At 30.1% G+C, this 15,207-nt stretch overlaps 1 protein-coding gene across 1 annotated transcript in view; it reads left to right on the forward strand.

Annotated features, from left to right (window-relative positions):
• Positions 1–405: 405 nt before the first annotated feature.
• Positions 406–15,207, forward strand: part of Rcd6 (Reduction in Cnn dots 6) — a 33,725-nt gene continuing 18,923 nt past the window's right edge. The window contains exon 1 of the mRNA XM_065511330.1: positions 406–508. The gene's annotated coding sequence lies outside the window, so the exon portion shown is untranslated. The remainder of the gene's footprint in view (positions 509–15,207) is intronic.

Below are 15,207 nucleotides of genomic sequence, written 5' to 3' on the forward strand. Positions count from 1 at the left end.
AAATTTAAAAAAATTTATATTTTCAACATGTTAATGTTATTGTTTTTGTTGTATGTATGGTTGTTGTATGGGTAACTTACTATGAGTTAAAAACTCAAAAGTTTTTGTTATTGTTGTCATTTGTAAAACAGCAAAAACAATAAAGTCAAGAAATAACAAAAAACTAAAAAAATTAACTTTGTTCAAAGTGCTGTGAAAATTTTCACAATAAAATTGTATTTTATTTGTTATAAATTTTGAAAATATTGAAGAAAAATTTTAAACATTGTCTTACAATCTTAGGTATTTGTTAATGTATGCGACTTGTGGTAGTTACTGAATTGGAACCCTTCCTATTTCGCTTTTCCTTTTTTAGATTAAGTCATATTAAAACATTTAATATAAATTAACAAACAAAACCAAGTTATAAACTAAAAACCACTAAACAAAAATAATATATATAACATAAATAGCAGCAGCTGACGAAAAATATCACACATAAACCGCTGAAAACCCTAAAAAGTGAAAGGTAAAACAAACAAAACTTACAAAATAAATAACAGATCCTATTAAAAACTATAATACTTAGTAGTAGTATAATTTATTTCATTTCATATATATACATTGTTTATATACATACATTCATACTTATACTCATATTATAATTATAATAATAATTTGCATTATAATGAACAGTTCGTAGACATATTTTGGTGTAAATACGCAGTTAAATACATTTCATGCATAATAAAGAAAACTCCTCATCGTACACACTAGTATTTATTATTATTATAGTTGTATAAAATTATATTTTAATCATCACATCAAATCACATCACATACATCTCAATCCATTCAAGAGTCAGTTTTTAAAGTGTTGAATTAAACTATTTTTTAGGTTTAGTTAAACTTAATGAATTGAACAAATGCTATAAAACCAGGGTCAACTGAGCATGCAATTTAATAGTGAGAGTTATTATTATTGTACGTAGAGGTTATAGAGGTGGACCATAGCTTATATACATATGTACTGAGTAGGCTACAGGGAAAGTTAACCTTTATATTTTGTAATATGTGCTTTGAGTTTGCCTTTTTTTAGAACAAATACAGACGACATCAGCATACTTCAGTTGTCCAATATCGATTGTAAATCAGTTTACAACAAATATTGAACAATTGGGGGTAGAAAATGTAATAAGTTAAGGGGTTATTAATAACACTAGTTTACAAGATTTTTGTTCATAATGCGAAATATCAATGTGTTTTATACTTCGGGAAAAATATCTAATACTTACAATAACATTAGAGTTTGAATAAAAAATTAATATGAACAGTAAGGGTCCTCATGTAAACGCTTAAATGCCTAGCCAACTGTGCAATCTGTGCAATTTTACACTCTCGCAAATGAACTGTCAAAAAATTTATGGAAATTCGTTTGCACAACTCCGATAAGTTTGCGCGACAATTTATACTCGCAAACAAAGCAAATTTATACAAGTTTGAGTCAGTCAATCAGCTGATTACTTTTTTCGCTTTTTTGGTTCTGGCTTCTGTCAAATCTTGTTTTAATATTTCAATAAACAAAATATTTTTATACCCTCCACCACCATAAGTGGTGAAAGAGGGTATATATAAGTTTGTCATTCCGTGTGTAACATTGAGAAATATTCATCTGAGACCCAACAAAGTATATATATTATTGATCCTTATGAAATTCTAAGTCGATTGAGCCATGTCCGTCTGTCTGTCCGTCTGTGTAAAACACGCTCACGTCCAAAATACGCAAACAAACTTTGTAGAGTTGCAAGAAAAATGTTTATTATTGTCCTAAGCAGTTTGGTATTGAAAATCAGCGAAATCGGTACAGTGGAACCAAAGTTGTGAATTAAAATGTGGGACAACCTCAAAAAAAAATTGATCATTTTCACATATTTTTGAAAATTTTTTGTAAAAATATTGCAGCTAATATCATAAAATTTTGCACTCGTTACTTTTATGATAAAAGGAGTAACTCTGGTGAAAATTATAAGAATCGGTCCATGATTTCTCCTAGCCCCCATACAAATTTCTTCCCGAAATATGGTTCTATGGTCTATAAATGCCTACAGAATAGGAATATCCATATAAAATTCAGCAAAAATAAATTTCGTGGTAAAAAAAATTATATTACAAAATTTTTCGTGGATCGGCCTATATTTGACCATAGCCCCCATATAAAGTACACTTCCGAAAATCTCTTAAATAAGCATAAATGTCTTATTAATGTCGCTATCAAGTTCAAATTCGACATAAATAATCCCCATATATATCATTGCTGTACCTAATTCTATGAAGATCGGACGATAATTGGTTATAGCTCCCATATAAGGACCTCTTCCGAAAAACACAATAACCTACATAAATATCTAAAAAATATCAATATCAAAACAAAATTTCACACACATCCGTAGTTTATATTTAGAAATCATACTACTGGATTTTGTGAATATCGGTCCATATTTGACCATAGCTCCCATATAAGTTCCACTTCCAAAAATCAGTTAAGTACTCATAAATCTCCTATAAATACATTTATCATGCTAAAATTCGACAAAAATTATACTCATATCTATAGATATCACTGTACCAAATTTTATGAAGATTGGCCGATAATTGGTCATAGCTACCCTATAAGGCCCATTTCCGAAAAAAGATATTAACCTTAAAAAATATTTAAAACATACGATATCAAAATTTTGCACCGATCAGTAATTTGTATCCAAGAATCGTACTACAAGATTTTTTAAATATTGGTCCATAATTCGCCATAGCTCCCATATAAGGTCCACTCTTGTTAATAGTGTTGTTTATATGAAATTCTACAAAAATAGCCCTCAAATACTTAGGACCATAATAGGTCATAGCATCCATATATTAAAGCAGAATAGTACACAGATCAGTAATTTGGATTCAAAAATCATAATGCTGAATTTTGTGAATATTGGTCCATAATTGGCCACAGCTCTCATATAAATACATAAAAATCACGTTAAAATATTTTATGACAATCGAATCATAATAGGTCATAGCTGCCACATAATTCCCACAACCAAATATCTAGTCTTTCTAACAATTGTTATATTATTTCAAGTGTTATATCATCATATTTAGGTGGAGGGTATTTAAGATTCGGCACGGCCGAATATAGTACTCTTACTTGTTTTTACATTGGATTGAATGACATTGTGTAGGGATGCATTAACCAATAGCTAGAACATAAACGATATCTTCCAAACTATGTATACAATCGTTTGTTCTAAAGATTTAACCATTGAGAAATACACATAGAGCGGAAACTCTCGTGTCAAAGACCTAACTCAGTTGTTAAAAACCCAAGTGGTGAGAATGTATTAGTAAAAATAACAATGTGAAAAACTTAAAAAAAACTTAAACTTTTTTAAGTTTTTTTTATTTTCCGCTCTATGTATATTTTCTCTATGGATTTAACATTCATTAAACATTTTTAAACATTTTAAAATGAAAATTTGTATGGAAATTTTGCTTTAAAACATTGGGGCAACACTTTAAATTTTATGAATCTAACAAATTTTGTTGTTTTCTTGTTGTACTTTTTTGACCTTTAGTTTTTAAAAAACGTGTGTTTTGATCGTTTTTTAAAAACTACTTTTTCATGTAGATTTTTAGATATTTGGCCAAACTGTAGATTTTTTTACACCTATTTAAATTAAAAAATATTGTGGCCGCGGGTTTTTGCATATTTTCGAATATTTAGATAGTCATCCGACGAAAAATAATGAAAAATCGAATTGTGTTTTGTACTATTTCTTTTTAAGACTATACATACGTTTTTTTGAGTACTTCATTAACTTATCGTAAAAATTAGAGCTAAAAAAATGGAAGACCAGTAAGAACTAAAAGTCAAGTGTTTTGAAGAGAAAACAATTTATTCAACAACGATTTCGGGCCGAAATGGGACTCTTGGTAGATAGGGCAAAAGCTGGTGGTTGCGGAAATTCGAACGATGGCAACACAGCGCGGATATTTTTTCAAAATGTCGATCTTTCATCCAAAATAACTGGAATCGATAAGGGCATTTTGCAAAGATGTGTCCACAATTCTTTGAAATTGATACCGAAAAGCTTGAGGAATATGCTGTAGAGACAGCCAGAAAACTTGTTGAAGAGTCTCCCTGGCACTCCTACTCCTAGGTACACAAAATTCTGATCCATGGAGGTGAGGTGATCAAGCATGCATTAGTCTCAATAGGTGAATTATCGGAGGAAGCAGTTGAAGCGAAAAATAATCATATAAAACAGTATAGATTGCAACATATGTACATGAAAAATATCGAGCATCGTTACACATACAGATGATTTAAATATGCTCTTTTTAAGTTCAGATCCATTTATATTGATTTATGACCGCTTGTTCATATAAGAGAAACCACTGTGCGGGGGTTAGAATTTTAATTTATACAATTTGAAAAACTTTTATTTTAAAGCTTCTGTTGAATTTAATTTAATTTGATATTTTTATCAAATATCGCCGAGTTTTTCAAATTTCTTCACAAGTTTTAATATATAATTTTATTGGGATATATCTGTCATTGAACTGTTATACAACTGTTAATCCAAAATACCGTACCTTTTAACTGTTTCAACCTGTGGCAAATTTGTATTTTCATAATTATTTTTTTAAATTAAAAACGGCAATCGAGCTGATTGCCGTTACATCCAAACATAGCGATAATAATAGCGAACATGGATCCAAATTGATCTATAACTGGACGAGAAATAATTAACCCGTTTTTTTAAATCCGTTCTAGTGAAATTTTTCTGATTTTATTCTATAATTGTGAGTATATAAAATAACAAGTAAAGGTAGGATCACACGATTGCCGCAATGCACCAATTATTGGTCTATTTTATACGTCAATCGTGTGATTTCACAACTTATTGGCTCATATGTCAAACCACAACAATATTGTGCTTTTTTGGCCCAATCAAATGCAACCCTGGTACGGCAATCATGTGAATGCTTGATAGGCAACATGCACCAATAAAAAAGTTAAAAATACACCAATATTTATTGTGTTCTAGTGCGGCAATCAAAGAAGACAATTAGCGCCAATATTAATTTTTGTAAATGAAATATTGTTTTTGTGAGCCACTCTCTGACCCACATACATCTTTTAACATTTCTTTATTAATTTTTTTATATGATAATTAAGGCCGACGCAATTTTCTTTTTTTATTTAACAAATATTTTTTTCAAAAATAGATTGGTTTTACATTTATGTAAACAAAACAAAATTTAACATCTAGCACAACAGCTGTTTCTCTGAGTTGCCGTAAACTAGAACAATCGTGTGACTGAAATGCGACAATTATTGCCACTAAAACGCTTTGCGCCAATTTACGACAATCAAATTTATATAAAATGAAGCAATCATGTGACTGCAGAGAATTTGATTGGGACAATTTCTTTATTGGGCCCCAATTCAGCACAATAAAATTTGTATTAAATTGGTTCATTGCGGCAATCGTGTGATCTTACCTTAAGAGTGCTATATTGAATATAAATTTTGTATAAAAATAAGTATTTATCTCGTACACATTGGTTAATTTTATATTCTCTATTACTAGAAAATATCACCTTGCTGATTTATCAATTTAAATGTTATTGTAAAAAAAATTTAAGTTCAAACAATGTTTTTCGTATATCCAAATCCTTTTACAAGTTAGCTTTTAAATTTTAAACGTCTAACGGACGTTTTTTTTTATTTACGTTTTTTTGTTGCACCGATTTAGCCCAGATATTTTCTGATCGAATATATGTGACAAATTTCTTCCCTCTAGGTCCTTCCCTCTAAACAATAACGTGCATTCAACAGACAGACAAAGGGACTCAGCTAGATTATCTTAGAATTCTATATTTCGCTGTGTTACAACCGGAAGGACATAATCAATATAGCACCCATTTTTGTTGTGCTGGGTATAAAAACTGTACGAATGGCAACTGTAAATATGAGGTTTTCTTTTTCATTTAGAAACCAAAGGAGTTAAATATCATTAGTTTGGTTTTTGTCACAATTAATTTTTTCTGCAAATCATTTTCATAATCATACATTTCGTAATAATTTTTGTATTTAAACAATTGTTTTTAGGTTCGTTGCTACATGTTTTGTAATATTTTTTTATTTTTGTTTATTACAATACACTACCATAGGTGGGTTTGTGCTGATATTTGTAAATTATAAAAGTAATATTTCAGGAAAAACTTTCATTACCATGCAAACTCATTATTGGAGTATAAATAAGTCATTAAATAAATAACACAAGTAATGACAAATAACTTATTCATAGTTCAATCTAACAGATATCGTTATTACCTACATATCAAATAATAACTATGTCATTATTCGACCTCTTCTAAGTAATGTAGACGGTGTGTAGTAGTGCTTGATAATACTTTGATTTAGTAATTGCTAGTACTCAATGCTGTATAATTTACCAGTACAGAATAACAAAATTATGATTTTAGAGTTTTATTTAGCAGTAAAAACATAGAGCGGAAACTAGAAAAACCTCAACTAAAAAATTAATCAAAATACTCACACATAAGAGTGTTGTTTTTGTTTTCATATCGTTTTATTACTAATACATTCTCACCAATTAGGATTTTGACAACTGAGTTAGGTCTTTGACAGGATAGTTTCTGATCTATTTGTATTTATCTATGGTACAAAATTTTATCAAAAGTTTTTTGTTCATGATGTGAAACATATACATACATATGTATGTGTTTGTTATGTTAGTCAAACTACGCACAGTGGTTTAGAAACTTTTTTTTTGGAAATAATTCGGTATCTTGGGAACTATTGGAGATATTATTAGGAAATTTCACATGGTTTGAGCTGAGGTATTTTCGAGTTTAGCTTCCTAGCGCTAATGGGGGCCAGTGCATAGCTCCTCAAAGTTTGTCACCTAGGGCCTAAATTTTTTTAAAAAAATCGCCAAAAATCCATTTATGATCCCAATGAGCTGAAGTGTAGGTTATATCTATTAGTTGAAGAGATATTCAGGTTTATTGATTTATTTTTTTTTTAAATTTGCTCGATCTTTTTATGGATTTTTAGATATGACGGGCTTATGGAGGTTTGAAATTTATTTTTAAAATATCGGCTATGTTGGCGATAAAATTCTAAATGAAATAAAAAACTTGCTAACAGTTATCTCTTCCTTATAAAAAGTTATACGCATCCAAAGTTGCAACTTGTAAAAAGGGCTGTATTTTTTTAAGTTTTTTCCCAAAAAAGGCTATATAATTTTTCTTTTGTAGAAAAAAAATTTTCTTCGGGACTATATAGAATTTTTATATGAACCGGAAAGATAACTTAATGCAAAAGCGTGCAAAGAAAAATTTGGCTCACTTAAGCGGACATATCACCCTCCAGACCTATCCAAACTTGTTAAATTTTTAAAAAAAAAATTTCGGTTTGAGTAAAAAATTCTAAAAAGGCAAAGCACCGATCCATGAAAAAGCCCCATATTTGTATAACCCCATATGTTTCTTAAATACTTGCTAAGTGTTTTTACTATCACATGGTAAATAACGTCACAGTAGGCACTTTTCTAAAAAAACTCAGTTTTTGAAACACATTTTCCCCGTTTTAGGAATTTCGGTATTTGAAAATAAATGATGTCATAAATTCTAATGCCATTGATTTAAAGACATTTGAGTCTATATTGGTTCCAAATTTTGTTATGATATCTTTAACTGTTAAAATTTTACATTAATTCAAATTTTATATTTTTATTCGTGGAAAATCACCATATTATAATTTTTTAAGTTTTAAAGGTAAATGAAGTCCCAAAATATTATAAAATTATTTAATTTTACTAAAATATCAATCCTCAAGTCCTAATGTTTTCAACAATATTAAATACTTATATAAAAAGCCTTTATTTACTCCTCAGAAGTTCCACAAACCTTGCTCGCCTTAATCTCAATCCGACTAGCTTTTGAAACAGTTTTGAGTTCTCAAAAGCATCCATATTTTAAAACTCTAGTATGCTGTAGGATGTAAGAAAAACTCTTCCCTATAAACATCTTCAAAGCCTCAAAGTCATTGAGTTTATCTCCATAATTTCGTAGTGTATCATTTTAATTTTTCTATTTATTTTACGATGTGTTTTATTATTCCATTTTTGTTTGTTGGTGAATTTTAATTCGGTTGCATGTTTGTTTGGCCTTAAACCCAAAAACTGAAACATACCAAACCTATCTCAACTCAACACCTAAACAAAATTTCATTTTTATTTTGAATATTTTTTTTATTCAGTCATGATCATCATCATCATCATGCAAACACATAGTACTTATTTCCATTTTGGTAGCGTCATCATGGTATGTAGAGTTAATGAAAAAAAGTAAACAACACAACAAAAAAACACATCATGTTTGTTCAACATGCTCATCATTATGAAACTGATAATGAAGATGATCATCATTATGATCGTTATCATTAGACGTACACACACACTCGATCATTCTCAATACCATACAAAAAAATGTCTGTTACGCGAAATAAAAACTAATTGTATTGTTTTAAAGTTTATTGGCTTTTTATGGCATGCATGCCTCTCATTCACTCATTATAAATATTTATAAAGGGTATTTCCATTCGGTTTGTTATTTTCAATTCAAAGTCAAAAGTGACAGTTGCAAATGCTAGCGTACAATGCCACTAGCAGAATGCAATCAACAGTTAGCATGTAGCAAACGTTTTAATTTTAAACAAGGACGTTCAACTTCTAAACATAAAATGATGAACAACCATGAGTGATAAAAATTCATTTTAGTTTCATGACTTTTCACAGAGTGGCTAAATGTTGTCAATTTACCTCTAATATAAAGTCTTAGAACTAGAACAAATCTTTACAAACCTTTATAAGATTCGGCTGTGCCGAATCTTATATACCCTTCACCAAATTATACTTCAAAATACAAATTTTAAATATTTTTAGGTAAACAAAGTTTATTTTTTTTTTCAAAGTTGTATTTTTCATTTTTTGGACAAAAAATTTTTTTCGAATTGTTATTTTAAAATTTTTTCTTTTAACTTTAAGACTTGTTTTTTAAATTTAAAAATAAATGTTTTTGTTTTTAAATTTTTTTTATTTTTTGTGAAAAAAAAATCGGGTCTTTTCCGATTTTGACCAATTTTAGGTCCAACTTACTATGGTCTTATGTACGTCGTTGCAAAGGTCTTTGAAATATCTATCATTAGATATCCATATTATCTATATTAATGACTTAGTCATCCAGATATAGGTCAAAAATCGAGGTTGTCCTGGTTTTTTCCTCATGTCTCAGTCATTTGTGGACCGAATTAGTTTATTTTAAATAGGAAACTTCAGAAAATTTACATGGCTTAATCGATTCCGCTATCTATAAGGATCCAGAATATATATACTTTATAGGGTAGGAAATTACAAACGGAATGACAAACATATACATATATGTATATACACGAAGGTGAAGGGTATAAAAAGAGAGTTTGGAAAAGCGTTTGTCATTACTCAAATACAACTATGAAGTGGTATAATGAGAACAATATTGATGTTATTCCAAAACACAACCATTAAACAAATTGTCCAAGTCTTCGTCCAATCGAGATATATTGGGCAATGTTTAAACGTAAAGTGAAAAAGATTACAGGTAGAGAAAATAACCAGATTTTGATGAGAACAAAGTGGAATAAATATGCTGGAATAACGGTAGAAGTGGGAAGAAAAGTTGTGCAGCTATTAATAGGAGGCATAAAAAGAAAAGCCAGAAAATTTATTCGCAATAAAGACTCCTCCTTTTTTTAAAAGCTTAATAAATAACCTTTAATTTCATGTATAAAATGTTAACATACGTTTTTTCATTTAAAAGTTATGCTCGCTTAAATCCGTACCGATTTTAAGTGGCCACTTTAGTTTAGCAGCAACAGTTTCAGAGTAGATTAAATCTTCATCCTCAGTCGAATGAGTCCATAATTAATGATAGTTATAGATATATAGTGGTTCTCTCCAAAATATCTTCAATATACATATGGGCAATTCCATATCATCGTACGTGACATTTGTACGCCTATAAAGTGGAATAGATTTTCCAAAAATAAGAGTATCTGAAAAATAATTTGATTTTATGTTCCATTCAGAATGTACTATATTTTAAAATAATAAAAAGTTCTTTCGAAATATTGTTGTCCAAAATATTGAGCGAAATAAGGGTATATCATACGTGACATAAAACGGAACTCATTTTGAGGTACATGTAGAAATATGCGAAAATATTCGAATCGTGAGAGGCGTTATGTTTTCTTTTAATTTCTTACACTAAACGAAATATTTGTCCTTTACAATCCGTCAGATTTAAATAAAAACAATCTTTGGATGATTTTATAATAAATAAAATTTAATATCGTACGTGACATACCGTACGTGACAGATTTTTCTCTTATAGTAAAACAATATACATACATATATTTGTATACAAAAACTAAAAAAGTGAATAGAAAATAAACAATTTTTCGGTTTCAATAAACAATTTGACAATAGCAAAAAAACAATCAGAGTCAAATTCATTTCATACTACAAGCTAATTGGGAGCCTAGTTTTCGCCGCAATTTCAGTCTAAAACATTAAAAAAATAAATATAATCAGTTTAATCTATTATTTTTGTCTTTAAAATGTTGTAATATGATCTAAATACTTTTCATCTTGAAAAAAAGTTTAAAAGGTTTTTGTGTTTTCAGTCGTGGTAGCGATTCTCGTGGAATTGCCCATATGTATTTGAATTCTTATTAATATAAAGATCGAAATATCACAGGCCCAAAATTCAGGGCCCTTATGTAATTCTAAGACGATCTAGCTATGTCCATCCGTCTTTCTGTCTGTTGAAAACACGATAGGGCTTTGTTATAAATATATCTACTTGTTTTAAAAACAAATAATACTAATTGTAATTTCTCTTTGAAACAATTGTCTGTCATATTTTAAATAAAATTATTCTTTGAAAATTATTCATTCAATAAAGATTTAATATTGTTTTATATAAAAAATTAAAATTTGTTATTTTTAACATTTGGCGACGAGGATATACATCTTATATTCAAAAATGGATATGAACGCTCTATCTCAAATCCTGCAGCAATTCCAGCAGTCGAATCAACAATTTGTAACTCAAATTCTTGCGCAGAATAAATCTCTTATGGAAGATGTAGTTTCAAAAAACAAAAATGCGCCATCAATACCATCTTTCGGAAAATTCAACACAGACGTTGACAAATGGTCTACCTATCAGTTTCAAATGGAACATTATTTTAAAGCTAACTCCATTTCTTGTGATGACACAAAACGTTCTTGTTTTCTCAGTTGGGTTGGGACTGATATATTGGAATTATTGCAAAAATTGTTCGAGGGTAAAGCTGAAGAGAAGTCATACAAAGAATTAGTAAGTACATTAGATGAATATTTTATGAAAAAGCTACATATCTTGGCGGCTCGATTCAAATTTTATAATAACATGAGGATGAAACCGAATCAAAGTTATAACGAATGGGTTGCAGAACTGCGTGGAGCTGCAAGACAATGCGATTTTACATGTAATAACGAAAACTGCAGAGAATCGTACGTCGATAATAAGATTAGAGATATGATCGTATTATACACACCACATGAGAAAGTCAGATCATCTTGTCTTCAAAAGTCAAATCCAACATTAGAAGAAGTGCTACAAATTTGTAACATTTTCGAAGCAACTGTAAATGCATCCAGTGAAATAGGAAGTACCGTAGAATCATCAACTGACGTTAATGCTGTACAACGTTCCTCAAATCGATTACAAACTAATATCTCAAATAAATATTTTCAGTCCTGTCCAGGTTGTGGCAAATTTCATCAACGAATTGATTGTTATCACTTCAAAAATAAAACAAAATGCAATAAGTGTCATAAATTAGGTCATATATCGAAAGTATGTCAATCGCAAGCAACAAATGTACAAAGGGAAAGTTTAGCTGATCAAAATAAAAACTATCAAAAAGTTCGTCAAGTTCAAGAAACATCATTAGAAGAAACATCTATAAGTCAAATAGAAGAAATCGGGACTTCAAGCGTTAATAATATTCAAAACAGTAGAGAGAAAATAATGATTGATATCAAGGTAAATAACATAAATTTTGTATTTCAAATAGACACTGGAGCTTCATGCTCCCTGATTGGGTTAGACGTTTATAGAAAACTACATTGTCCATTGTGTATTCCTACCAATAAAGTATTGACATCTTATGGTGGTACAGTATTACCATTAAAAGGAAAGACTACCGTCGAAGTTGAAATAGGTAATGAAAGGAAACTATTAGATCTTTATGTCGTTGATATTGATCACGTAACTAACATATTTGGGTACGATTGGTTTAAACAATTAAGGTTTGAAATAAAATATCCATTTTACAATTTATCTAATGAAGAATGCTTACAAATGCAAAACGAATCTCGAAAAACCCTAGAAATAGCACTCAATAATCTTCAAAAAGATTTTAGCATAATTTTTTCTGATGGTCTTGGTCATTGTGAAACTTTTAAAGCAAAAATAAATTTGAAATCAAATTCTGTTCCAAAATTCATGAAGCCATATTCTTTACCATTTGCTTTATATGAAAAAGTTCGTGACGAAATTAATCGCCTTGAGTCTATCAATGTCATAAAACCAGTTAAGACTAGCGAATGGGCATCCCCAATAGTTGTTGCAAAAAAGCCTAATGGTTCTATTCGAATATGTGCAGATTTCAAAGTTACTTTAAATGCTCAAATTGAAGTTGATAGATACCCCATACCACGAATTGAGGACCTCTTCCATAAACTCCAAGGAGGTCAATATTTTTCAAAAATCGATTTAAGTGAAGCATATTTACAAATTGAACTCTCTGAAGATTCAAGGAAATTTATGGTAATTAATACACCCTTTGGTTTATACCAATATAACCGAATGCCTTTCGGAATCTCAAGTGCTCCAGCAATTTTCCAAAGATTTATGGAAGAGATCGTAGCAGGTATTCCCGGGTGTGCCGTTTACCTGGATGATATAATTGTAACAGGTCGATCAAATGATGAACATATTAGGAATTTGACAAATGTGCTTACAAAACTAAAGTTCCATGGACTAAAATGTAAACCTGAAAAATGTTTTTTTGCTAAATCATCGGTTGAATATGTTGGTCACATCATTGATTGTTATGGTATCAAACCATCAGAAAAAAGATTAGATGCCATTCGACAAATGCCTAAACCATCAAATATTAAAGAGTTAGAGGCATTTATAGGAAAAATAAATTACTATAACAAATTCATACCAAATTTTTCTAAAACTGCATCACCTCTTAATGAGCTACGAAGAATGAATGTGAAATTTGTTTGGGGTGAGCGACAAGAATCTGCATTCAAAACATTGAAACAAGATATTATGAATATAGTCCAATTAGTCCATTATGATGACAAATATCCAATTATTTTGGCTACTGATGCTTCAAAGCATGGAATTGGGGCCGTTTTGTCTCATAGGTTTCCTGATGGATCTGAGAAACCGATATGTTTTGCTTCGAAAACTCTTAATTCAAGTCAAATGAATTATTCTCAAATAGAAAAAGAGGCTCTTTCCATAATTTTTGGAGTGACGAAATTTCACCAATATCTCTATGGTAGACATTTTGAATTAGTAACTGATCATCAAGCTCTTACTACATTGTTTCATCCATTCAAAAAACTTCCTGTTATGACATTGCATCGGCTTCAACGCTGGGCAATTACTTTGCAAGCTTATGATTATTCCATTAAATTTAAATCAACAACTCATCACGCAAATGCAGACGCACTTTCAAGGTTACCTATTGGTGATGATATTGAATTTGATCAAAATGAAACTGATATACAATTTATTGAAGAAGTATACAATACCATTTTAGAAGATTGTCCCATTGATGCAAGTATCATATCCAAATACTCTAAAGAAGATGAGATTTTAAAAATTGTTTCTAATTACGTAATGAATGGTTGGCCAGAACATATCAAACCCGATAATGTAATAAATCCATATTTTATTAGAAAACATTCAATTTCCATAGAAAATGGTGTACTTCTTCTTCACAATGATAGTTCTCGTGTAATTATTCCAATGGCACTTCGCTCCAAAGTTTTAAATATGTTACATGAAGGTCACTGGGGTGCAACCAGAATGAAACAACTAGCTAGAAGGTATATATGGTTTCCAAAAATAGATGAAGAAATCGAAAAAATATCAAAGACATGTTCAGTATGTCAAGAAAATAGTTCAAGTCCTAAACAAGAATTTTCATCGTGGCCAGAATCTACACAACCATGGGAAAGAGTACATATAGATTTTGCTGGTCCTTTCTTCAACAAGATGTGGCTTATCATTGTGGATTCATATTCCAAATTTCCATATGTGAAACAAGTATCTTCAGCTACAACACAATCAACTATAATTGCTTTACAAAATATTTTTGGCATAGAAGGTCTTCCACAAACGATAGTTAGTGATAATGGCACGCAATTCACTTCGTCTGATTTTAAGCGTTTTTGTCAACTGAACTCAATAGAACATTTAACAACTGCACCGTTTCACCCAGCCTCGAATGGATTAGCAGAGCGTTTTGTTCGAACTTTTAAATCGTCATTTTATAAAATATGTCAAGAAGAACCCAAACAAGAACAGGCTTTATATAAATATCTCACAACATACAGAGCAACTCCAAATCCGATTTCAGGCAGATCACCGGCAGAGTTATTGCACGGTCGTCAACCACGAACAATTTTAACAGCAATGTTTCCAGTTAAACATAATAATATTAATACAAGTTCAAAATTTAATATTGGTCAAAAAGTATATGTAAGAAATTTTTCAGGAAATAAACGTTGGATACAGGGTGAGGTAAAAGATAAGATTGGAAATTTCATGTATTTAATAGACACATTACAAGGAATAATAAAAAGACATCAAAATCAAATGAAAAATAGACTGGATGTAACAAACCACAATCAACAATCGAACGATGATCAAAATTCGAATCAATTTACTTTTCCAAGGACCAGAAACATCGATTTAGACATAATAATTCCAAATAACCAGTTGAACCAACAAGAACAGAGACACCCAGAAA

Source organism: Calliphora vicina, chromosome 5, assembly GCF_958450345.1.
Source record: "Calliphora vicina chromosome 5, idCalVici1.1, whole genome shotgun sequence".
Classification (NCBI taxonomy): Eukaryota; Metazoa; Arthropoda; class Insecta; order Diptera; family Calliphoridae; genus Calliphora; species Calliphora vicina.